Source organism: Neomonachus schauinslandi, chromosome 7 (assembly GCF_002201575.2).
Source record: "Neomonachus schauinslandi chromosome 7, ASM220157v2, whole genome shotgun sequence".
Taxonomy (NCBI): Eukaryota; Metazoa; Chordata; class Mammalia; order Carnivora; family Phocidae; genus Neomonachus; species Neomonachus schauinslandi.
The window spans coordinates 83559867-83586209 of NC_058409.1; the positions used below are offsets into that span (position 1 = coordinate 83559867).

Here is a 26343-nt window from a genome sequence, read left to right on the forward strand (position 1 = left end):
ATCTGCTGTCTTCCCTTGTAGGTTAGGGATTTCTTTTCCCTTGCTGCTTTCAGGACTGTTTCCTTATCTCTGTATTTTGCAAAATTTACTACAACAATATGTCTTGGTGTTGGCCTGCTTTTGTTGATTTTGGTGGGAGTTCCCTGGATTTGGATGTCCATTTCCTTCCCCAGATTAGGGAAGTTTTCAGCTATAAATTGCTCAAATACTTTTTCCCTCTCTTCTTCTGGGACTTCTATGATACGAATGTTATTATGCCTATGGAGTCGCTGAGTTCCCTAAGTCTACATTCATGATCCAATATTTTGCTTTCCCTCTTCTTTTCTGCTTCACTTTTTTCCGTAATTTTATCTTCTATATCACTTATTTGTTCCTGTGCTTCTTCCATCCTTGTGATCATTACATCCAGTCAGTTTTTCATCTCAGTTATAGCTTTTTTTTATTTCAGCCTGACTAGTTTTGAGGTCTTTTATCTCTGTGGTAAGAGACTCCCTGGGGTCTTCTTCGCTTTTCTCAAGCCCAGCTAGTATCCTTATGATTGCTGTTTTAAATTCTGCGGCAGGCATATTACTTTTATCTGGTTTGATTAGATCCCTGGCCGTGACCTCTTCTTTTTTCTTTTGGGATGAATTCCTCCACCTTGGCATTTTGTCTGGGTCTCTGTCTCCTGTGTGTTAGGAAAGCCTCTTATGTTTCCTGCTCCTGACAGTAATGGTTCTAATAAGAAGAAGTCATAATATCTTAAAAAAAAAAAAAAGAAGAGGTCATATGCTGTCCAGGGCCTAGGGCTTCAGGAAGTGTTTCTGGTATATGCTGTTCACTCTGCTCTTGTGATTTGGCTGCTCTTTTCCTCAGGCCAGTCCTCTGCAAAGTTTCTCCTTGCCTGCAAGGGTGAGTGTTTGGACACTTCCACTGTATGGTGAGTTTTAACTAGCTGTGTTTTGGTGTGCTTGTTAAAAGAGGCTAGATCCTATTTCTGCTAGAGCTGGAGTTTTGCAGCAGTCTATAGTCAGTAGACTTGGTGCAAGCCACTGGGGTGGGGAGTGCTGGTTTTCTGGGGGAGGAGCCCACTGCTGCTCTGACTTTAGGCACTCTTGCCCTAGTAAAAAAGCACCTGCAGAGAGCAGGGGGTGGGGCTCTCTTTAAGTGGTTCAAAATCTCCACCCTGGGCACTGTGCCTCTCACTGAAGTCCACCTGTGCTGATGGCTGGGGTAAAAATGGTGTCAGCCAGCACTGTTGTCCCCAGAGAGGGGAGTTTCAGCTTGCCACTATTCAGGAGGCCTTCACAGAGGGAACAATCCCCCCCTCATTTGTGCCAGGCATCCCTCAGATTTCTGCCTTTACCCTGTCTGTGTCTGAGCTATCTGCCTACCTAGAAGCCCAGTGCTCCTGTGTTTTATCTCAGGCATGCTGGTTGGGTTTCAAAACTCTAAATTTTAGGGACCCAGCATGGCCACTGATCCTCTGGGGGTGGCTCTCACTGGGCTGTCATTGCTGTAGGTTTATCCCAGAAGGGCAGTCCTGTGAATGTGCAGGGGCTTGGTGTTTATGTTAAGGTGCAGCAAAAAGTTGGCTTCTGGGTGAGCTGCACTTCAGCAGATGCCTCTGCTCCTATGCTAATGAATGGGGCAGCTCAGTGGTGCCCATTGGCTCGTTTGTCCTAGGAGAGGCAGTGCCACCTGTCCCAAATGCACTCTAAGAAGACTATCTCTGCCAGCATGACCCAGGGGATACTCACGCAGGTATATGAGGCTGTGAATAAACACACATTATAACTTTTAATACTGAAGTCATATGGTAGGCTAATGGGTATTTAAATTAATTAAACTTTATAACGTATTTACATTGCATATATTTCTCATATATCAAATATTACATATAATAAACTGGAGCTTAGAAAAGTTAAGCAAATCAGAAGATCATTGCAAAAGCAAAAAATGTATGGTTTCAACTAGATTAGTTTTATCATTATATAATGTCAACATTCTCCTATCATTCCAGTGGTTCTTAAACTTGGATGCATATTGGAATCACCCGAAGGATTTTTTTAAATTATGATATCTGGATTCAACCCGTAGAGAGCTTGATTTAATTGGATTGAGATAGAGCCTTGACATAGGATTTTAAAAGATTCCAGGTAATTCTATATGTAACAAAGTATGACACGTCAAATAATAATGTCACAGAGACTATCTCACTTGGTTGAAAAAACAAAATGAAAACAAACATGTTAACTAAATTAAAAAAATCCATTTAGCCCAAATGTCTTACTTATATGAAGAAATGTTGAAATAAAAACATCAGGATAAATAATAAAAGTGCAAGATACGAAAATCATAATTTTCTATTCCAAAAATCTAGATAGAGGCAAGAATATATAGTAGTATAACCATTTTAGTAACAAATGTAAAATAAAATTGAATAAAATATTCTATTTAACTCCAGGAAATAAATAGAGACATTGCTGAGCTATGAGAATAAACAGAATGAATGTCATTAACTTAATGCCACATTTGTAGCCTTTATATTTGCTAGAACCAAAATTAAAGTGATCTGGTCTTTTTGGAAGAGTAATGACTCAATTATTAAGTATCAATTGAAGGGAATAAATATTTGTTAAATAAAAATGAGGACAAATGCATACTCCCTTTGCTAGTAAAGAACCACTGAGCTATAAGTATAATACTGAGAAAGATATAACAGAACTTAAATATTTCATGACGAGGGGACTATCCTGTTTGCATTATTTTTCTAGTTAGATATGGTTATTTCTAATTTAAAACTGTGATTTCTTAAATTGAACTCAAAGAACAAAATTAGGACAAAAAGAATTCTATTCACAAGTTATTGGAAATTTAGAAGCTTTACTAAAACTTCTATAGTCACTTTAGTAGTTCTATTCTGTAGTTCATTGTAAGAAGATTTTCAGTCTCTACATGCTAAAACTTATGTGAGTATATTAAATTTACTTGTAGTGTATAATATTTAAGCTCTTTAACAATTCAAAATGATCGTGAATGTAGTTTTATTTCATAAAAACAACTGTTACTTTTTTTCATAACAAGCTCTGAACAAAGAAGCTGCAAATAATTTTAATGAGTTGAAGTTCATGAATAATGTTACTCATTTAGATTTTTGGATTAAAAAAGCATAAGTTTCATAAATGTATAGCCTTATGTTTTTGACTTCAGTGTTAACATTTATAGAAATTGATTTAGGATGCCATCGTGTGGTATAATGACTCTGTTCAAAAGGCAAATGCATACCAGAGTAGAATATAGATCTATTATAGCAATGCCACAGTTTTCTTAGTAAAATTTAATTCTACTTAAGAATTTATGAGAGAATAGGTAGTTCAGATTAGAGGACAAATTCCGTTCTTTCGCAATCAGGATACCTCCTTGTCTGTAAGGCTCATAAGGGGAAATAGATACTATAAAATCAAAATCTTGTAAACAACAGAGTTAGGCTGATTTATCATCTTCCCTATTACCAAACTTAAGTGATTGGATGAGGCTATCAGATATTCTCAATTTGAGGGGAAAGATATTTTACATTATCTCTTTGGCTCTAAAAAATCTAATTCTGTGTCACTCAGCTACCCTAGGAAGAAAGAACATACAGGAAGAAACAGAATAAATCCATCTTTTGATACTAAATGTAAAATACCTTGTCCTAAATCTACTGAGTGCTGTGTCTTTGGTGGAAAGAGAAACCAACAGGAGGTTTGGAGTTCTAAGATCTAGCCATCAACTTTCTTATTGCTCATTGGTAAATCACATTTAATTTACTGGGCCTTTGTTTCCTCACTTGTCAAATAAAGGGTTTGGATTGGATATATCTATGATCTCCAAATCAATAATCCTCCTATAATTTCACCTTCCCTCACACTTCAAAAAAGCCTTATGTATCAACACCAACCATAAATTAATAAAGAAAATTGAAAACCTATGGGAGAAATGAAGAAAAGACAGTGGGAACTGAAGCACAATTCACAGTGTACAAAGGCAGTAAAATTAAGCCATAAAATGTTTTCTAAGACTATAAATATTATAGATTTCACAGAAGGAGAAGATGAACAATGAAGACTGGAAGACTCTCAGCAGCTTTAGGAGGATGAGAAACTTGAGCACAGAAAACAGGATTTAAGTAGATTTGCATGGGGGAGTATTCCAAATGAGTGAGGGAGAATAAGCAAATGGAAGACAAGCCAACAATGGAAATAAGTGAGCAATTCAAGAGACAAGAATTCTGTACACTAACTGTTATAGACTGAAATTCCTACGTTGAAACCTAATCCCCAATGTGATGATATTTGGAGATGGGACCTTTGGGACATAGGTAAGTAATAAGAGCAGAGCCCTCATGAATAAGATTCATGCCCTTATAAAAGAACCTACAGAGCAACCTTGCCCTTCCTGCCATGTGAGGACACAGCTAGAACCTGTGTGGCTATATGCCAGGAAACAGGCACTCACTAGACAGTGAATCTGCCAGCACCTTGATCTTGAAATCCCCAGCTTCCAGAACTATAAGAAAGAAATGTTTGTTGTTTAAGCCACAAAGTCTATGGTATTCTGTTATAGCAGCTCAAATGGACTAAGACACTAATCAAATACGTTTGATTTGACCTGAAAGGTATTTTAATAATCAGGATATTTCACATAGAAATCCCTATTTCCAGCTTCTCTTAGAAGTAGAAATCTGGTAACACTGGCCCATAGACCCCAATATGCAAAATGATGGTGAGGTTGACTTTTTATATAATGCATGTTTTCTCCAATCTACCTCATTTTCCAGAACTCTCTCATGTTTCCCCATGCTGGCTTGCTTTACACATTTATGTTGTTTGCCTAGGCCTGCAGGCATTAATTTGTTGAGTATGGAACCCCTGGATATAAACTCATATAAGCCAAGGTAGAGGGCATGAGAACAGAGGACAGTTAGAAAACAAGTAAAGAGAGTGGGTACTTTCAGTGTCTGATAACAGTTTAAATGCGTCTATTTTATAAAACCTAAGTTAAAGACTTTTGAAATAAGCATGGGAAATTATATAGACTATATATAAAGTAAGGTATCACCAGATTTGGAAGCTTTTATACTCCCTAATCATATAAAATGAATTTCATATTAAAGCAAAAGAAAACAATACTGTTTTAGCCAATAAACCGCATCCCTGTAACCACATCACTGGATTCAACCTTAAAATGAAGAGACCAGTGATAGAATTGACTTAAAAGAATAAGCAGGTTGATCATGTCACTGCACAAAGTTTGTATTTATCTAGATCGCATGACTTGCTCAGAATCTTCCTCAGCTGTTTTCTTAAGGGAGCCTTTATATATATTTTTAAAAAATCTTTTTCCAATTCCAGTTCTTGGCATAACAAAGTGATATAATTTTAATTACCCTCCCAGAGATGGCAGTCATTAACTCCAGATAAAATATAAAAACCAACTACTTAAAGGCACTGGAGAACAACCAAAAGTAGACAAATTGAAGGGAGTTGAACTCTCGAAAGTATGAGAATGCAACTGGGTGATATCAACATTTATGTGACTTCTCTTGAGGGCACACCAGTCTTTCCAGATTCAGAATAGCTAATACTCAAGCAAAACCTTCAGGTGTATTGCTTTAGGTGTCAGAGGATGGAGCAAGGCACCTTAAAGGGTGGAAGCCTGAAAATCTATGTGCAAACCCCCTTCAATTCTTGGACAACCCATGAACTGTACTCATATGAAAGAGACTCTAAAGAGCAGAGTGAAAAGTAACAGCTGAAGGCTGAAGACCTAAGCAGAAACTTAAGCTGACCACTGCAGGAGAGAGTTTGGAATTTGCACGCTTCTAAGTCTGAGGAAGTTGGCAAAAATTGTTAGCTGGCCATTAAACTTCAAAAAGACCACACCTCAGGAGTAAAGAAGTTTCAGGACTAAGGAATGTTTCTTAAGACTAAAGGCTACAATGTAACAGACTCTCCTAATAAAGTGAAAACCAAAGCTCCACAAGTTCAATGTGATCAGCCAACAATTAAATTGCTAGCTAACAAAAATCAAAACTCTTCACAGGAAGTTACCAAAATTCAGTCTCTACAATGTTCTTACATCTTATATGAAGTAATACAATACTAAGGGTATGTTAAAGATGCATATTATAATACCTTAAACAACCATCAAATAATATAAAAGCATGACCAAAAAAGGCCAATAGGTGATCTAAAATGGAATAGTAAAACATATTCCGGTAACCCCAAATAAGGCAGGAAAGGAGGAACAGAAGGGGAGGAAAAGATGCAACATACGGGAAACAAACAGAAAAATTGGTAGCAGTAATCCAACCATAGCAATATTTACATTAAATTTACAGGAGCAAAGGGGTACCTAGGTGGCTCAGTGGGTTAAACATCTGATTTCAGCTCAGGTCATGATCTCAAGGTCCTGGGATGGAGCCACTAGACAGGCTCCATGCTCAGAGGGGAGTCTGCTTCCTGCTGTCCCTCTCCTTCTGCCCTCCCCCGACTCATGCTGTCTTTCTCTATCTAATAAATAAAACCTTTAAAAAAATTTATAGGAGCAATGAAGGAAAAAGAGAGAGAGAGAGAGACAAACCAAGAAACAGACTCTAACTTAGAAAACAGGAGTAGGGGTGAGGATGGATAAAATAGACCATGGGGATTAAGGAGTACTCTTGTTGTGATGAGCACAGGCAGATGTATGCAATTGTTGAGTTACAATACTGTACACCTGAAACTAATATAACACTGTATGTTAACTTTACTGGAAATAAAACTTTTAAAAGCCTTTTATATTATAATGAAAGAAAAAATTGATCTGGAAAATTAAAAAAACTTTTTTTAATTCAAGTGGATGAAAGATTCCAATTAAAAGGCAAAAAATGTCAAACTAGATTTTTTTAAAATACCTAACTATATGCTATCTACAAAGATTTTAAATAAAAAAATTAAATAAGGTGAAAGAAAATGAGTAGACAAAAATATAGAAATACGTATCATAAAAAAGGCAAGCATTGAAAAAGTGGTGTAGAAATACTAATACCAGACCATGTACATTTTCAGACAAGGTAGATTAACCAGAAGTAAAGAGGAATATTGGGCCAATTCCTCAGGAAACATTAAAATAATAAATGTATGTGTACTTAATAGGAGAGATTCAACAAACACAAAGCAAACTCTACAGGATAAAAAGGTGATAGAGTCAAATCTATAATCGTAGTTGATATTTACAACACACTCTAACAGATACAGCTATAAAAAAGAGTAAAAAAAATAGTAATGAGAAGATTTTAATTATACTACCAACAACTTTGAGATAATTTGACATTTATATAATATTACACACAACTGCAGAATCCATACTCTTTTCAAGTATTTTCAGTAATGCACCTGGAGCATTCACCAATATAGATCAAATGTTTGAGCATAAAAAAAACTCATCAAATTTTTAAAAAACTGAAATTTCACCAAGTATGACCTCTAATAACAGTGGAATAATATTTATATGAATAAATCTGGTATCTATAAACCCCCACATATTTTGAAATTAAAAGGCATAATTCTAAGTAACCATGATTCAAAGAAGAAATCACAAGAACAATAAGAAAATATTTTGCATTTCATTATAAAATGAAAATACAACATCTCAAGGCAGAGCTTAGAGGGAAATTTGTAGCTTTGAAGACATCTTATAAAAAATAAGAGTTTCCAAAAAAAAAAAAAGAAGAAGAAGAAGAAGGTAGCAGGAGGGGAAGAATGAAGGGGGGGAAATCGGAGGGGTAGACGAACCATGAGAGACGATGGACTCTGAAAAACAAACTGAGGGTTCTAGAGGGGAGGGGGGGTGGGAGGATGGGTTAGCCTGGTGATGGGTATTGAGGAGGGCACATTCTGCATGGAGCACTGGGTGTTATGCACAAACAATGAATCATGGAACACTACATCTAAAACTAATGATGCAATGTATGGGGATAATTTAAGAATAAAAAAATTAAAAAAATAAATAAGAGTTTCTAAATGAATGACCTAAGTCTCTAACTTATAAAACTAAAAAAAGGGACAAAGTATACCCAAGGTAAATAGAAAGAAAAATAAGAAAATAGACAATAATCTAAGAAAAGCAAAAACCAAAATACTATGGGATAATGACACCGAATGGTTAGTCACAAAAGTACATTGAAGGATAAAGGCTAGGCAAAGGAACAACCTACATGTAAAGCTGAGGATAGCAGACTCACTGCTGCATCATGGGGCTGAAAAGGACACTTAGGGAGGTGAAATATACAGCTACAATGTGAAAGTACAAGGCTTTCTAGACATTTAAGTAGTTCTTTCACTTTGCAAAGAATTCTGACCACTTTTCTAAATTTTCATAAACTGGTCACAATACAAGATATGGAATGGTGTGGTTTGTTTGCAAATCATCCTTCACCTGTTTTATAGGACTATGCATTTTATTTCTGGAATAAATTTACATGTTATATCCCACTAAAATTTTCTCCAAAGAAAGTGACTTTCTTCACATTGTTTCTAGAGCTTTTGCAAGCACAAATGGGTGTAGTAAGTGGTCCAAACACCTTCTACCTGCTTACAGTGGAAGAGGAAAGAAGAATATCTGCATTCTCTTATACTATATACTGCACCAAATAAAAATGCTGAAGAAGCACTTGAGCTAAACATAAATAATAATTTAAAGCATTAAACTCCTTGAAGACAAAATATCAGCATCTGATCTATTAATTAGCTTATGTTTATAAAGGAATTACAAGAGAAAAGTAGAATGCAAACACTAATTAATCTTACTATAATTAACCATTATATTTCTTTTTCCTTATGATAATGTTAAATAACCCCTAAGAGGAAATTATGATGACATTTTAAGTATCATCAAGGACAAAAACTTTTGAGTGCCTACATTACACAGTTACAGGGTAATTTTTCATGAGACAAATTTAATGCAGCATAGGTGACCATTTTAAAGGTCCTTACAGTGGGTGTAATTTAAGGAAAGAAAGGCCTTCCAGATCCCAAATAGCCCCCACATGACTTGGCTATGTTCCTGGAATTTCCTCCCTTAAAAATTCATTCTGGGGCGCCTGGGTGGCTCAGTTGGTTAAGCGACTGCCTTCGGCTCAGGTCATGATCCTGGAGTCCCGGGATCGAGTCCCGCATCGGGCTCCCTGCTCGGCGGGGGGTCTGCTTCTCCCTCTGACCCTCCTCCCTCTCATGCTCTCTGTCTCTCATTCTCTCTGTCTCAAATAAATAAATAAAATCTTTAAAAAAAAAAAAAATTCATTCTGTAGGGTCAATGGCTTTCATGCTTTCAAGAGACCTCTATGAAATTTTCAATAACTATTGGAAGAAAACCCCCTTAAGACAATTGTGAATTAACATCTCAAAAATCATTGGTTGATACTAACAAAGGATACAAGAAATGGTTGTGGAAAACAAGCACCATCAGAAGTGGGAAAGACCTCTAGCATATTTAACTAATGTGTGTAGGTCTCATCTGTACTGAGAATATATTGTAGGGAAGTAAAGTTTCATTTAGTTTTTAATAGATTTCTATTGAATTATAGCTAGGAGCTATATCTAGGAGAATAATCTCAGCGCCTAAAGTGTAAAAAGTGTATGTAATATAAAATAAATTTTATAGTTGGAATCAGTATCAAAATGGGTATTTTCCTTGCATATTGCTTGAAATTTTATGGTAACAGGAAGAGATGACTAAAGAGAAATGCATGTTACTATTGTCATTGTTGGGATAGCAAATATCTTAAGTATAAAAAAACAAATGGTTAGTAGGACATAATTTCTAAATTTGTGAATGTGTATGTTTTGTTTTGTTTTTGCTATAAACTCTCTAGGGACTGTTTGTATTTACGTATGTATGTGTATGATTTTTAAACAAGTTAAATACATGCAAATATCTCCATTAAAGCAAACACCCAAAATTAAATACCAACCTCAAGTCTGATCTTTAATATTATCATAATTTAAAAATATCAGTATCATTTCATAAATACTATTCTATTCTTACTATGCCAGTCTCATTGAATGAGTTGATTAAATGTTGCCCTCATCAGGCCAGAAATGGTTTACCAGTGAATTTCTGCAGTTTCTAGGCACTGAAACTATGGCCAGTTAATAGAGCTGTAGATGAAAATGGAAGTTCCAGTGATTGGGAAGGATGACTCCTATCAAAGGAATTTTCAGCAGGCATTTAACATAAAACTAGGTCATTTTCAAAGTCAAGTTTTAAATCTCAAAAAGGGGATTAAAGGAATAAAAGCAATGCCAATTTAATTCAGCCTTCACCTTCAGACCACAATCGGTTCTCTTTAAAAGGTAAATTGGCTCTGTTACACCTCTGGTTAAAACCTTCCCATGACTTCCTTTTGCAATGGAATGAAACCAGAATTCCTTATCTGGCCTGACAGCCTGTAAGGTCTGGCTTCAGTGACAACTTCACCTGCTCCCCCTCTCCCCTCACTCATTACCCTGTAACCACCCTTTTAGTTACCACTTGTGGTAAATCCTTTCCTTCCTCTGGGCCTCGCACTCACTGTTCCCTCTGCCTACATTCTTCAAGGCATGCTCATTCTCCATCAGCAGGTCTCTGCCCAAAATAAAAATAAAAATAAAAATCTCCACTCATTGAGATCTTTCCTAGTCCTCCAATTATTCCCATTTTATCACCTAGTTAATTTCACTCATGGGCCTTAAAATAATCTGTAACTACCTCATTTGTTTATAGATTTATCTGTCCACTATCTTAGATATGAACTTCATGAAGGTAAACAGCCTATTTGTCTAGGGCACCACTCTACCTCCAGTGCTTAGCACTGTGTCTGGTCTACAGAAAACATTTCAGCTCTCTTCAGCTTCCTACTATTTTTACCAGTATTGCAAGCCTTAACAAAAGTCCCTTCCAAAGATAGACAATCCTATCCCAAATGTCAATTTGTTTTCTTCTTTTTTGAATCAGGTAGAAACAGTGGAAGTAGTGAAAGACCTTGAAAATATTTTGAAGGTAAAAACTGCAAAGTTGTCTGATAGATGGAGCATACAGTGTGAGTGAATTTAGAGTCAAGGATGGTTTCAAGGTCTGAATTAACAGAAGGATGAGTTTTCCACTTACTGAGAAAATAATGGAATGGACAGGTTGGGTCAGAATGAGAAGAGTAAATTTTGGTATGTTAAGTTTAAGGTGCTTATAAGACCATCTAAATGAAAACAACATGTAGGTGATTGTATACCTGAGTACAAAATTCAAGGGAAAAGTCAAGCTCCTCAGGGACTAAGAGGATAACACAAAAATACTTAACAGTTTGAACTTCACTAACTTGAGTGATTTATTTCACTTTTTATCCAGATGTGTCTAGTAAATGCATTCAGATCCTAGTTTACTAGTTTTACTCAGCTTTGAAATTCTATGGGATAAATTTGGCCAAGATCTTTGTTCTTCTCGTCTATCTTTGTTGTTAGCTATAAGCTCATTTCCTGAGCCCTGTTCAAAAATACAGAGCAGGCCTTAAATTTAGGTGAATTCATAGCAAATGTTTTTCCTTAACCTTATCTTCTACTTCCAAAACACTAATCTGTGTGGTTGTCAAATGAGCATTAAATGGAGCTGTGTGACTTTTTTTAGAGGAAAATGATGCCCTTGACTTGTATACCCAAGAAACTGACCCTTAAAATTGTATATAAACATTGGATAATTGGTCCTCTGTTTTGTTTTGTTTTTTTTTTTCCTTTCTTCTCCCTGTTTTTGTTTGCAAGTCATACCATGTACTCCTTGGAATATCTTGGCAGCTTTTAAGCCTAAATCAATCAAACAATTTATAAGCATTAAACAAGTTGTATATGTGCAGCTATAAATGAAAATAGCTATTTGTCTATCTTTAGTTATAACAGTCACTTTAAAGAGTGCCATTTTAATTAAGTTTTGGTACTAGTCTTCATCTTATAATGTGAATATTTTACTATCCTCTATTAAAAATCTTTGCAATGTAGAGCTGAAGAATACCAATCAGAAAAAATAAATAAATATGTAAGCATATTTTAATAAAGCTACTTGAGTAGAGAAAAGTTGTTCCTTGTAATAAAATGTGGGGCTTTCAGTGAGAGATGCTGATGCTGGGGTAGGGGAGAGCATAGCTGGAGCCCAAAGACAATATAAAAATTGCCACATAGGTATGACTAGGCATTTATTTTCATATAAGAATTCCTAAATATTTTATTTCAAGAAAGTTAACAAAATTTTAGTTGATACCCATCCATATACCCTTTGAAGAAAATCTATTTCAACAATTAGAGTGTTGCTACATCTCTATGAAAATTATGGGAGTTTTCCAAAACCATCCTGGGAATGAGGAAATATTGAGTTCTTATCCCAAATTTGCTGCTTTATTCCTTATCTTATAAGTGATCTTGGGGAAGTCAGTTAACCTTGTGAAATCTTAGTTTCCTCAAATACAAGAAGAGCACTGGACCAAATGGCTCCTATGTTTCTTCCATGGGAATGGCTCTTGAAACTCATGACAGCTTTGCCTGGTTGGCTGCCTCACAGGTAGAATTGAACTCCCCAGTTCCTAGCCTCAAACAAGTCCTTGCAGTGGTCATGATGGTTAGCTAAGGAGAAGAGGCAAAGCAACATGACCTGCTAACCTGAATGGTTTACACTGACCATAATTGGAAGAACTAGGTCTGCAGTATCTTTGGATGTTCTCAAACAGGCATGCTTAGATTCATAAAATTAGAATTGAACTATTCTCCTTTCTTAATTTCCTTGTTTGTTTTTTTGTTTCTGTTGTTATTCCATTCAAATGTCTTGACCAGTGAGAGGGAACTGGTAATGAGGGGAAAAAGAATGAGTGGTGGAGGGGCTTGATTGGTGCCACGGCGCTGCCTACTTGCATGCCCAAATCAGATTTGCACATCTAATTCCTTGAATTTCCCTATCAGTAAAACATGGAGGATGTTTATTGTTCTGGGATACTTTCACCCTCAATAACTCCCTAATGGTTACCTGGGGTATTTTTTTGTTTTGTTTTTAATTCTAATAGAGTTAACATACAGTTTTATATTAATAGTAACCTGGGTTTTTTTTCAAGGCATTGCCAACCACAGTAATCTTTTGCAGTCCCAGCTATATAAAAAGACTAGAAGTTTACTTTCTATCACACCTTACAGATGCCAGTGGGTGTTAAATTGACCTATTTTTTTTCCACCAACCAATGTAATGTTGTTTTTATATTTGCTTTTGTGTTTGGGGTTTTTGTATTTTTGTTTCTCTTCATTTGGTGCAAGCCTGTTTTCCTTCAGATTAACTCTAGTTATTTTTTAAATCTATTTAAACTTGAACATATTAAGGTATTTTATGGTCCATTTTACCCCTCATCATTTAAGTCTCCAATAATCTAAATGCAAGTAGGCTGAGAAAACACTATTAAAGGTAGTTGTCCGCAAAATAGAGGGGAAATATGACAATTATCCCACTGCTGTGATGTACCGAGACTGCCAGAAAGGATCATTGAAGTCCTAAAGGGAATTTCAGGGGTCTGAAATGCCCACTTTGGCTGTCTATATCAATCAAATTAACTGCACTCTTCTCCCATTCTCACTCATGCGGTAATATATAGCCACAATTAAAGGTGAACGATATGGAATTGCTTTCTGACAGTGAGGCTTGCTCAGCAACACAGCATATGAACACTGACTAAATAATTTCCATTTCTGATGACTGGAAACCCCATTGAGTCACGGTTGGATTAGATGCATCCCTGAGTATGGGAAGAAAAGGGGAAAAAGCCTTCTTGAGAATTTCAGTGCTTTGACTTATTTAAGTACATTCTTTCCTAAATGTATAGTGTTCTGTAGATATATATATATAATCTATACATATATAGATTATATATATATATATATAATCCCAAAATGCAATTATATTTTTCTTTTTCATATCTTGCAGCCAAATTACCACTACCTTGGGCCTATCACTTTATCACACTCCTGAAGCATATCTGACCTAGTGGCAATAATACTCTAAAATACAGAGCTAAAGTGACTGCTTACTTAACCAGGGGTGGAAGAATGTACAGGAATACTACTCACTGGTCCCATCTGGACTCAGGTGTAGTATCAGTGGTTTTCTGGATATTCTAGCATCCAAAATTCAGAGACTTTCATTACATTGGGCTTATTAATAGAGTAGAATAAGGAATTGAACAAGAGAAGAGAAAAGGGAGCTTGTGAATTATTTTTATATGACTTTTTCTTTTATATAAATGCCTTTGTCATCAACGCTCCCTGCTTGTTATCAGTATGCTTAACGTGCCATTGATTAAGACTCTGTGTGAGAGCAAGGGCTACATGATGACTGAAGACAATTAGGATGAATATAGAGATGTTGGGAGCTCTTCCCAAATGAAGCAGAGGGTTCTGTGGGTAGATTTAGGAAGCCACGACTTGTCCAGCTGTTTTGCCTGTTCCTGCCAGCACTTCCACAGATCCATCACCTTCTCCACCTTGACCACCACTACTGCAACACACTGATATGCTGAACATACCCGCCAAGCCTTCAGTCTGGGCTAATCCAGTTCATCCTTGGCTGAAACTCCTCGGGGCTGGATACGCAGCCTAGTGGCAGAGAGGTGCTGCCCCAGGTTCTAAGAGTGGGGTTAACTGCCCTGCCTCAGCCCACAGGCGGTGTCAATGCCATGCTCACCTCTCCCAGCCAGATATGGTTCTGTCAAGGAAGTTGTCCTGACTGCCGAATGGAATTCACCATCTATTGTCCCTTCTTCCTATATCTTATCCATGGATAGAAGGTGAACATTATAGGAAAAAGATCCATGGGCATTTGGGAATTTGTGAGGAGGACTATGTTAAATTCCTTTTTAATGCTTAGCCTTTAGAGACAGACTCCTGAAAATCACTGCTGGCTGCAATACATGCTATCTATAGCTCAGCAAGAAAAGCTAGTGAAATTATTAGATGTGACCTTTTTTTGGTACAATTCACTTATCACAGCTCTCCTTGCTTGATATCAGTATGCTAATAGGTGGTTGATTTGTCAGCCAGCTGTGCTTAGACTTCTGTGTGACAATATTGATTTGCTCATGTAAATGGTTTAGTAAAATTACAATGCTAAAGATAGGCTTTTTCCTTTGAATAGCTTTATGTAGGGGGGAAAAAATAGAAAGGGGAGCAGTCAACATTAGTTCTAGCTTGACAAGACTCAGGTTAGTGAACTATTGTGAACAGCCAAGAATTTAGGGACATATCACTTCAGATATGATGGATGCTTAGTAATTACTGATCTTATATTGCAGTGACAGAATTGGCGTTGAAAGTGGAAGCTGTTCAGAATGATAAATGGATGTGACAATTTATTAAAGATATAAGGCATGATTAGTGTTGGGTGTAGATGCACCCTTTTAAGAGGGAGGTGGAAGATGAAAGAAAAAAAAATGAAAAGAGAATTCAGAATGTGAGAACTAAAATTTGGGGAAGAAAGGTAAATCAGCAGCACACAACAAATTTATAAACAAATGCACAAATTCTAGAAGTGTAGCAGCCAAATAGTTTGGAGACAATGAGGACGTGCAGAAACAAGTGTCTCACAATTTTCATCCATTCATAGTACCATCTCCTATTTTCCCTACTGGTATCTTCCATCATATACTCTCTTTCTGCCTTGCCCTTCTCCACTGGGCTCCCTGGTGCAGAACACCTGCAGCCGGTTTTGAACCAACTCTGAGACCTCTGATTTCACTGCAATCCTTGCCATGAACATTTTCACACAGTCTGGTTAACTTGTTAGGGCTGATAAAGTTTTACTTTCTCAAGTGAAAATGGAGGACATGAAGTACTGGTTCTAAAAGTGCTTATGAGGAGAAATTAATCTCCTAAATACATATCTCTGTGCCTTGTTTATTGGACAAAATGATGGAAGAGACATCAGTGCCATTGCTAATGATAATAAATACATCATTAACAAGTCTTATCTTTAAAATGATTGGAAAGACTAGTAACATTCTTTAAAAGCCTATAAGTCTATGGAATAACCAGAAAGGCCAATTACGTTTTGCTTCTATGCGACAACCTATCTCTATAATTTCTTGGTATTTTGGTGCCAATCTTGGTATTTCTTGACATGTGCAAATGTTTCATTAGGAGACAGAAATTTATTAGTGTTGTCTGTACATAGATATACATATATTTTGAGCAGTATACCATATTACTGCATTTCCTGACTAATGGATCTTTTCTACAAACTTGGAAAGCTTCATACACTGGTTGGGAACTTAATTTGTTTTCATTAGGTAGATACTGCAAGTTCTTTGAAAGTATGCTTCATAGACAAACAATTCTTTGCAATTTTTTTGTCACCTGCATTTATATTTTTTGTGCAGTGAGCAGAAAGTGTTGCTCAAAGATACTCAAAGAAGGAGATACTATCACTATTTGGGTAGGTTATTTAAGAAAGTCTCTGTTATATGCCCTTAATATCAACATCTCTATACACTTAAAATTTTAAAAAAGCATTACTGTACCATCTTTTCAGATGTTAAATGGTGGTAATCCTCAAAATTCCACCCTAGCCTTGCCTCCTCTCTCATTTAATGTTCTTTACCAAAGCAATGTTGTTTACGCCCATGACTCAGTCAACACCTTCATTCTATGACTCAGCTCAGACTTCTCTGAATTACAGAAGTGAAATTCACTTCCAACAGGACATCTCTCCTTGAAGAACTCAAAAGCACTACTTCAAATTCAACATGTCTAAACCAAACCACAATCTTCCCCTACTCCCAGCTAACCTTGATCTCCCCCACCATTCCTTGTCTCAGTGAATGGCACCATTATTGGATTAGTTGCTCAACCTGGAAAAGACATTTCCTTCTCATCACTCATGTCACTTTTTCATCTCTAATCATCCTCAAATTCTGTTGCTCTTTCTTCCAGATACTATGCAGATCCAGCTACCTCTTATCCATTTCTATTGCCACCAACATAGTGCATGTTATATACAACAGCATCCTATGCACTTTCCCTACATAACAAAGCCATCAACAGCAGTAGTGAAAATTGTTATGATGCATATAATACTGATCAATAACATATATTATGTTGCATTTATAATTATACTATCATACATTTATTAATATAATAATAATGAACACTTTAGTGCTTACTTTGTGCCAGATACTGTAATAAGCACTTTTTAAAAAGATTTTATTTGTCAGAGAGAGAGAGAGAGAGCGTGCACACAAGCAGGGGGAGCTGCAGGCAGATGGAGAAGCAGGCTCCCTGCTAAGCAAGGAGCCTAATGCAGGACTCAATCCCAGGACCCTGGGATCATGACCTGAGCTGAAGGCAGATGCTTAACCGACTGAGCCACCCAGGCATCCCTGTAAAAGACACCTTTAATTGACTTTCTCAGAGGCACCCAATAAAAAAGGTGCTATCATTATCCAATTTTATAGAGAAAGACAGTTAGGTTTAGAGAAGTTAAGTGACTTGCCCAAGGTCACTTAGCTATAATACTTCACACTTATGATCATGCCATAACTCACACACACACACACACACACACACACACACACACACACAGCCTTGTACTCCTCACTCCACCACAAAAAAACAAAAAACAAAAAACAAACAAACATGTAATTCCTTCTTTGGCTTCTAAGATAAAGCTGAAAACTGACCACCTCTCCACCTCAGCTGCCCGTGGCTTCAGTGACTCAGCCACAGCATTGTTCTATTAGGTCTTTAGATGCTTGATAATCCCTTTCACCAAAGGGACTTTGCGCATCCTGTGCCTCTTTGTTTGGCATACCACCTTCCTTCCCTGATCTCCCCTCCCAACTCCAAGTCTTCTTAATACCATGTATCTCTCTTGAGGCACTTATCATTATTTATATCACCATGTAATTCTCCTTCGTAGCACTTACCATTATAAAGATTTAACACATATGTGTGATTTTAATTAACATCTCTCTCCTACACTTGCTTCTAAGTTCCACTGGGAAGGACAGTAACTATTTTTACTCATTATTTTGTCTGAGACATATTCTTTCATAGTATTTGACCTATATTAGGCATTCAATAAATAATTATTGAATAAACGAATATATGAAAAAATAGAAAATTCTGTGGGTGCAAAACCCAACTAGAAAGTGGGGAGACTATCCTGATCTGATTAATGCCATACCTAAGCTTACATTCTAATTAAGCAGCTAATACACATTTGTCAACCACCGCAAATGCAAAGAAAACAGTGGAGGGTCCAGTAGTAAGCCAACACAACTTGTCTAACAGAGGAGGTAACGGGTGGAAGTGGCAAGTGGGAGTCTGCCCAGCCACAGGCACTGCAGTTGGAGGGACCAGTTGCTGTCTTGAAGGGAGACCTCAGTGACTAGAGGCAGAGAAAGGAAAGGGAAGTAGGCAGACAAAGAGCACCGAAGGAAAGCATCCTCTGCTGTCTTCCCTGGGAAGCAAAAGGACCATTCACACACTTTTGGGACACCCTCAACTGAGGATCCCCCTACCAGACTGTGGGCAAACCCAAAGGCCCAAGTGTATACCTCCCCCTGACCCCTGCCACAACTTTTTTTTTTTCCTGTGTGTACCACTCCCAATCTTAGCTGGCAAGAGAAACCCAAAACTTGTGCTATAGCACCATCTTCTGGAAAACAGAAGGAAGGCTCCTAACTACCAACCTGTTGAACTATTGAAATCAAAGCAAACACAACGTTGCTTAAACAAGACAGGTGTTCACCACTTCAAATGCAGAGACAGAGGCACTTCTCATCAAACACAATGAAAAATCACAGTCATATGGTATCACAAAAAGAAAATGACAATTTTCCAGCAACGTAACCCCAAAATGCATGGAATACTGAAATCTAACTGATAAAGAATTTAAAACAGCCGTTATAAACAAATTGAAGAAGCTATAAGAAAACTCAGAATGGCAATACAATGATCTCAGGAATAAAATTAACAAGCAGTTTCTTTACCAAAGAAACTGAAATTCTAAAAAAGAACCAAGCAGAAATTCTAGAACTGAAGAACTTAAATGAAGAATGCATTAGAATGAATTGGAAGTAGAGCAGATCATATGGAAGAGAGAATTAGCAAGCTTGAGGATAGAAATACAGAAATGATTCAGGTGGAGGAGGAAAGAGAACTAAAATTTTTAAAAAGTGAACCCTATAATAACTATCTGACTCCATTAGAAAAGCCAACATAAGAATAATGGGTATACCAGAAAGAGAAGAGAGGGAAAAGGGAGCAGAGAGAATATTTGAAGAAATAATAGCTGAGAACTTCCCAAACCTGAGGAAGCAACTTGATATATAAGTTCATAAAGCTAATAGAACATCTTTTTATCTCAACACAAAAAGACCTTCTCCAAGAAACACTTTATTAAAACCATCAAAAGTCAATGATTCAAAAAAGAATTTCAGAGACAATCAAGAAAAAAATAACATACAAATATACCCCCATTAAGCTATCATCAGATTTCTCAGCAGAAACTCTATAGGCCAAGAGACAGTGGAATGACATATTCAAAATATTGAAGATAAAAACTGCCAGCCAAAAATATTCTATCCAGTAGTTATCCTTCAGATATAAAGAAGGAAGTTTTTCCCAGACAAGAAAAGCTGAGGGAGTTTACCACCTCTAGACCCGCCTTACAAGAAATGTTGAAAGATCTTCAAGCTGAAACAAAAAGACAGAAGTATGAAAAACTCTGATTAAGGTGATAAACAGAATATTATAACTTTTAAAAAACAGTATATTAAAACTCTTAACTACTGCATATAGGTTAAAGGAAAGGAACATTAAAAATAACTTTAGCTACAATAACTTGGTAATGAAATCACAGCATAAAACGATAATTTTGAGATCAAAAATATAAAAAGGGAAGAGAAAAAGATGTAACTTTTATATGTGAATAAAGATAAATTGCTATCAGCAGAAAAAAGGACTATTTTTTTAAGTAGGCTCCATGCCCAACATGGAGCCCAATGTAGGTCCTGAACTCAGGACCTCAAAATCAAGACTTGAGCTGAGAGCAAGAGTCAATTGCCTAACTGACTAAGCCACACAGTGCCCTGAAAAAGGACTATTTTATCTGAGATGTTTTATGTAAAGCTCATGGTAACCACGAAGCAAAACTCTACAGCAGAGACATGAAACAAAACAAAAGCGGGGGGGGGGGAGGGGGTGGAGATACTGAGCAAATCACCTGGAAATCTGCCAATGTACAAAGGTAGACAGAGAAGGAAAAACAAACAATGGAAAAACAAAATAACCAGAAGGCAAAAGACAAAATGACAGTAGTAAATCTTTCCATATCAATAATCACCCTAAATGTAAGTAGATTGAACTCAGCAATCAAAAGGCACAGAGTGGATGGATGGATTAAAAAACAAACAAACAAACAAACAAACAAGATCCAACTATAAGCTGACTGCAAGAGACTTACTTCAACTCTAAAGACACACATAGGCTTAGGGTGAAAGGATGGTAAATGATATCCCAAGCAAAAGGAAACAGAACAAAGGCTGATACTTATATCAGTCAAAATATACTTGAAGCCAAAAAGGGTAACAGGAAACAAAAAAGATCATTATATAATGATAAAAGGGTCAATACATTAAGAAGCTATATCATAAACATATACACTCCCCAAACCCAAGCACCAAAATATATTAAGGAATTAATAACAAACCGTAGGGGTGAAACAGACAACAATACAATAATTGTAGGGGACCTCAATACCCCACTATCAGCAACAGATGGATAATCCAGACCAAAAAAAAAATCAACAATAAAATGTTGGAATGAATCATACTTTAGGACAAATAAACTTAATAGACATCCATAGAACATTCCATCCAACAGCAGCAGAATACACATTTTCTCAAGTGGACATGAAACATTCTCCAGGATAAATCAGATAGGCCACAAAACAAATCTTAGCAAATTTAAGAATTTTGAAGTCATACCATTTTCTCTGACTACAATGGTATGAAACTAGATGTCAATAATAAGAGGAAAGCGAAAAGATCTACAAATATATGAAAACTAAACAACACACTTCTAAACAGCCATTGAGTCCAAGAGTAAATCAAAAGAAAAAGAAAATAACTTGTCTCAAAATAAATGAAAACACAACATATCAAATACTGCAAAAACAGTTCTGAAAGGAAAGTTTATAGTAATAAATGCATATACTAAAAAATTAGAAGGATCTTAAATATACGACCTAACTTTACACCTCAAGAAAGTAGACAAAAAGAACAAAGTAAGCCCAAACTTAGCAGAGGAAAGGAAATAATAAGGATCAGTGCAGAAATAAATGGAGAACAGAAACAAAACAAAACAAAACAAAACAAAAAACCCCAAACAGTAGAAAACATCAATAAAGCTAAGGGCTGGTTCTTAAGAAAGATTGACAAAATTAACAAGCCTTATCTAGACTAACTTAAAAGGGGGGGGGAAGGAGAAAAGACTCAAATAAATAAAATTAGAAATGAAAGAGAAGACATTACAACTGACACTACAGAAATACACGGAATCATAAGAGACTACATCATGAACAATTACACGCCAACAAATTATACAACCTAGAAGAAATGGGTACATTTCTAGAAACAAACTACGAAGACTGAATCAGGAAGAATTAGAAAAGCTGAATAGACCAATAACAAGTAAAGACATTATTTGAGTAATTTAAAAAAGTCCCAACACAGAAAATTCCAGGACCAGATGGCTTCACTAAAGAATTCTACCAAACACTTAAAGAATACCAATCCTCCTCAAACTCTTCCAATATATCAAGGAGAAGGAAACACTTCAAAATTTATTCTATGAGGCCAGTACTACTTTGATTATCAAAACCAGATATTGATACCACAAGAAAGGAAAACTATAGACCAATATCCATGATAAATACAGATGCAGGAATTCTCAAAAATATATTAGCAAACCAAATTCAAGAACACATTAAAAGGATTAGACACCATGACCAAATGAGATTTATCCCTGGGATGCAGGGATTATTCAACAGATGCAAATCAATAAATGTAATTCATCACATCAAAAAAAATGAAAGATAAAAATCACACAAATGTGTGTATTGAAGCTAGACCCCTGTTGTATTAAACTGATAAGAACAGATACTACACTTGATCTTAGCCAAAAGGCCAAGAAGCGATTAGACCCCTGTTGTATAAGCATAAAGACACTGCAGTGAAAGTGACAGCTAAAGCTATGGTCCCATCAATGACATCTAAAATTGCAGTTCAGACCAAGGCTCCAGTGAAAAGGCAGGAAAGGATAGGAAATAGTAGAAGACAGATGAGGACTGATTTATCTCTCAGGCAAGACTGCAGATAAACTGAGTCATGTATTGGAAATGGATGTGGGATGTGTGAAGCATGTTTCTGTCACTGGCAGTTGGACTTCAATTCTAATACCACTTCAATCTCTAGAAGTCTTTAAATGATTGATCTGAGCTGATGATCTAATTTTTAATAATCAAATCACAAAGGCTCAAAAATTAGGAGCTCATCTCTGAAGACCCATTCATGTTCTCTCTCTCTTCAGTTGAAAATTATCATCAGCCGTGCTAACTATTAACATTCCAAACTTTACCCTTCCATAATGCGTCTTGACAGTATACCCTCAAAACGCATGTACGACACAGAACCATCCTGAATTGTGTTTTCATTCTTTTTTTTTTTTAAGATTTTATTTATTTATTCATGAGAGAGAGAGAGAGGCAGAGCGAGAAGCAGGCTCCCAAGGAGCAGGGAGCCCGATGCGGGACTCGATCCCAGGACCCTGAGATCATGACCTGAGCCAAAGGCAGACGCTTAACCATCTGAGCCACCCAGGCGCCCGTGAATTGTGTTTTCATTCTAAAACTAGAAAGAAGGGAAACAAAACATAACCAAAAGGGAAATCATGAAACTGTAATCTCTCTTTGAAAAGTTGCTAACAGCAATTCATAGCTTAATAATACATATGTGCACAAAAATATAAATCTTCCATTTATTATTGATTCTAATTTTCCTAAGAATATTATATTCTGAAGAAAAAACATTTTAGAAAATCTACTAAATTATAGAACAAAGGGGAAAAGGAACTAACATATGCAAGCTCTTTACAGTTTTTTCTTCTATCTTCAGGACAAACTTGAGAGGATGTACAGCTTTTACATTTTCAAAGATTAGAAGTCTGAGGCTCAGAGAAGTTAAATTACTTAATCTAAATCAATCAGAAAGAAACTATAAATAAACATATTTGATATTTTGTGAAGGAGACACAGATTTCTTTCTTCCCTTTGTGAAACAGAACTAGAAAGTTTTAAGACATTTAAGAATTCTTTGCAGCTCTCCTTTTTTTAACTTTTAATCTCTCCTTCTCTCTCCCTCTCTTCATATATATGCACTCTACATCAAGGTGGAGGCACTTTCTAGTTAAGTCAGTATGATTTTCACTAAAGCCAATGGAGGGGGGAAGAAAATCATACTGACTTACTGAAAGTGCCTCCACCTTGACATAGATTTTCTTCTAATATTAACTAGAGAGATGCAGAGCCCAGAAAAAAAAAAAATCCCTTAATCAAAATCAAGTTCTGAAAATCAAGAAACAGAAATTGAAAAAAAATTAAAAAATAAAAACCTTTTTCTTATGAAGTTTCTTTAACAAAGTGCTCAAGGCTTTGCCATCAGATGAATTTCACTTGAGGGGAAAGAAAGCATCACAGTAGACGCAGAAGTCAGAATGCATTTAAGTTCAAACTCCCACACTTAATGACTGTGAGTCCTTGGGCAAATTACTTAACCTCTCAGATTCCACATCTTCAAAATGGAGATTTTTATAGATCTATAAATCTATAAAATGGACAAAATCATCATCTACATCAACATCTAAGGGTCGTACATCTAAGTGCTTAGCACGGTGCCTTGTTTATAAAAGGTACTCACATGGGGTGGCAAACAGAATTGTTCAACTTTGACATCAGAGAGTCATCTTAATTGCCTGGCAACTTGCCGCTTAGAACTAGCGGTCCTAAGAGTTCCTTCATTTGGTGGAGTTCCTCCCACACCCAACTTCACGAGGAGCCCAGTGGCTATCTTTTACAACCATTAAGAAAACTTCCCAAGGGCTCCAGGTTCTGGACATCTGGCGTTTCTAGCATCACCTATCCAGCTGGTGCCTCATCTCAGACGGCTTGGCAACTGAACCCAAAATGTGTATTTCTTCCTTGAGAAGGTATCTCTCATGCTTCCGTTATAAGAAGGCACAGTAGCAGTCAGGCAGGGTCTCTTCCCTCGAAACACAAACCCAGTGAATGTCCAATTACTTCTCTAACTCCAGCACCCCTCTCCACAGGATAATGAGAAAGAACCATGTGCCTCACCACTGACCACTGGTCTTTCCAATAAAGCCTGTTCTTACTGGACATTGTGATATTTACCTTTCCCTACCTTGTTGCCATTCAGTAAATGTTAGCTACTCCTCGTTCTATTATTTTGGAGTTTGCTCCACTTATAAAGGAAGCTTCAGAGAAGATGCAATAGCCTTGGGTATGACTATTTATGAAGTCAGCCATATAAAATTTCCTGCATAAATGACAACAGATATTCTCAGCCCATTCTTGCTAGTTTCACCTCGTATCTCTTCTGTGTGCTGGTCTCGTGAAGTCTTCTAACATAAAACTTGTGAGCAAACTAAGCACAATCAGAGATGAAGTTTTAAGTTAGAATTTTCCAAGTCTTCACATATGTGCAAAAAATTAGTTGTTCGTAAGTTTATAGGGATTCAAGGCATAAGGTTAGGAAATACCCTTAGAAACTTCAGAAGCAAAACAGATGTGGGAACTGGTTTTTGAAAATTTGGTCTTCAGAGTTCTCAATTCTCAGCCTTAAGGTAAATTTGTGCTATTTTTACAAAGAGAGAAAAGGAAAATACTATGCTTTGAAGTAGAAGTATTATATGCCTAGTTTTTCGGCTGCAATTTTATGATACAGTAAAGAACCATAATGATTTTTTTATTTTTAAAAAAATGCTAAGGGGCAAAAAGAGCATGCACCCAACAGCGTGTCCCACTAACTTAAAGCAAAACCAAAAAATAAAAAATAAAAACAATATACAGAAGCAAAATAATGAATTTTCTTTTGAAAATTTTCATAAGAAAAGTCAAATCTGCAAATCATTCAGAGTAAAATATATGTTTATAAACATATATATCTTTATATATATGTATATAATGTTTATAAACATACAAAAGACAGAATTCCTGCTTTCAAAGAACTTCATAGGCTAAAAGCACAAGTGAAGAAAAATATTTTTGGAAAAAATTATAGGTCATGAGATGTAGTAGATGCTTCATCAGTAAGGAAGCTCCCATTTTCTCCTTGTAATAGTATATTTTCAGATTTTCACACTGAAGTAAGTATGCTTTAGTGCTCCAAGTTAATGAAGAACATATTCTCTTCAATTTCCTGTCCTCCTACCCATCTTCTGTAGGTGTCCTTAAATGTTGGCCTTCTTGCTGTCTTTCACATTGCTACTGGTAGAAAGCACAAAATGGACATTTCTAGGAATACTTGATGAAGAACTGGTGATATGACCCTGCACCCAAAGACCTTTAAGATGTGAAAAAGAGCAGAGCACCCAGCAGGCTCTGAATTATGTCTTTGTGCTTTAGCTACAAAACTTCAACATGCTCAGATGTTCATTAACTGCACTAATTCCAGTTTGTGAACCTGGAAGTGGAAGGAGGTGGAGAAGCAAGAGAAGGAGCTAGCTGTGAGACTGCTGAATAGATGCAGAATCAAGCAAATGGAAGAAATAATATTTCCCACACTTCATGGTTAGTGAGCCAGAGACATTTCATCAATGCAGAGCTTAAACTGAAGTTTGCTTCTTAAAAAGCAGGGATTTCATTCACATAACCTTCCTGGATGGTAGAGACTGTTCAGCCAGGCTTGTACGTCTTCAGGCCGCTGAGCTGTAGCCCTACTCCACTCACCTCTGCTGTCCCCAGAGAGGAGTCTATCCCTAAAGGAAGCGGGCAATATGCACAACTCCAGGGGGCACCGTTCACACACACTACAGCATGAATGGTGCAATGTGAAAGCTGCTCCCCTGAGCTGTGCCACATGAGGTGCTCCTGCCAGAGGGATGCTGAGGCTGCTGGGGCTCTCTCGGTCAGGACAGAGACACTAGTTAAATTGCTAGAGCCTGTAATGAGCTGTGAAAAATGGATAAGGAGATCACATTTTTTCAAAGATTA

The 26343-nt window shown here is 36.6% G+C and overlaps 1 protein-coding gene and 1 non-coding gene across 2 annotated transcripts in view; both read right to left on the minus strand.

Annotated features, from left to right (window-relative positions):
- TMEM232 (transmembrane protein 232) overlaps positions 1–26343 on the minus strand; it is a gene marked incomplete at its 5' end in the record, with an annotated part of 218900 nt that overhangs the window by 97022 nt on the left and 95535 nt on the right. The gene's annotated exons all lie outside the window — the stretch shown is intronic.
- Positions 22068–22252, minus strand: LOC123325456. Its single transcript, XR_006540457.1, has one exon. It is a non-coding gene; the product is annotated as a U2 spliceosomal RNA (small nuclear RNA).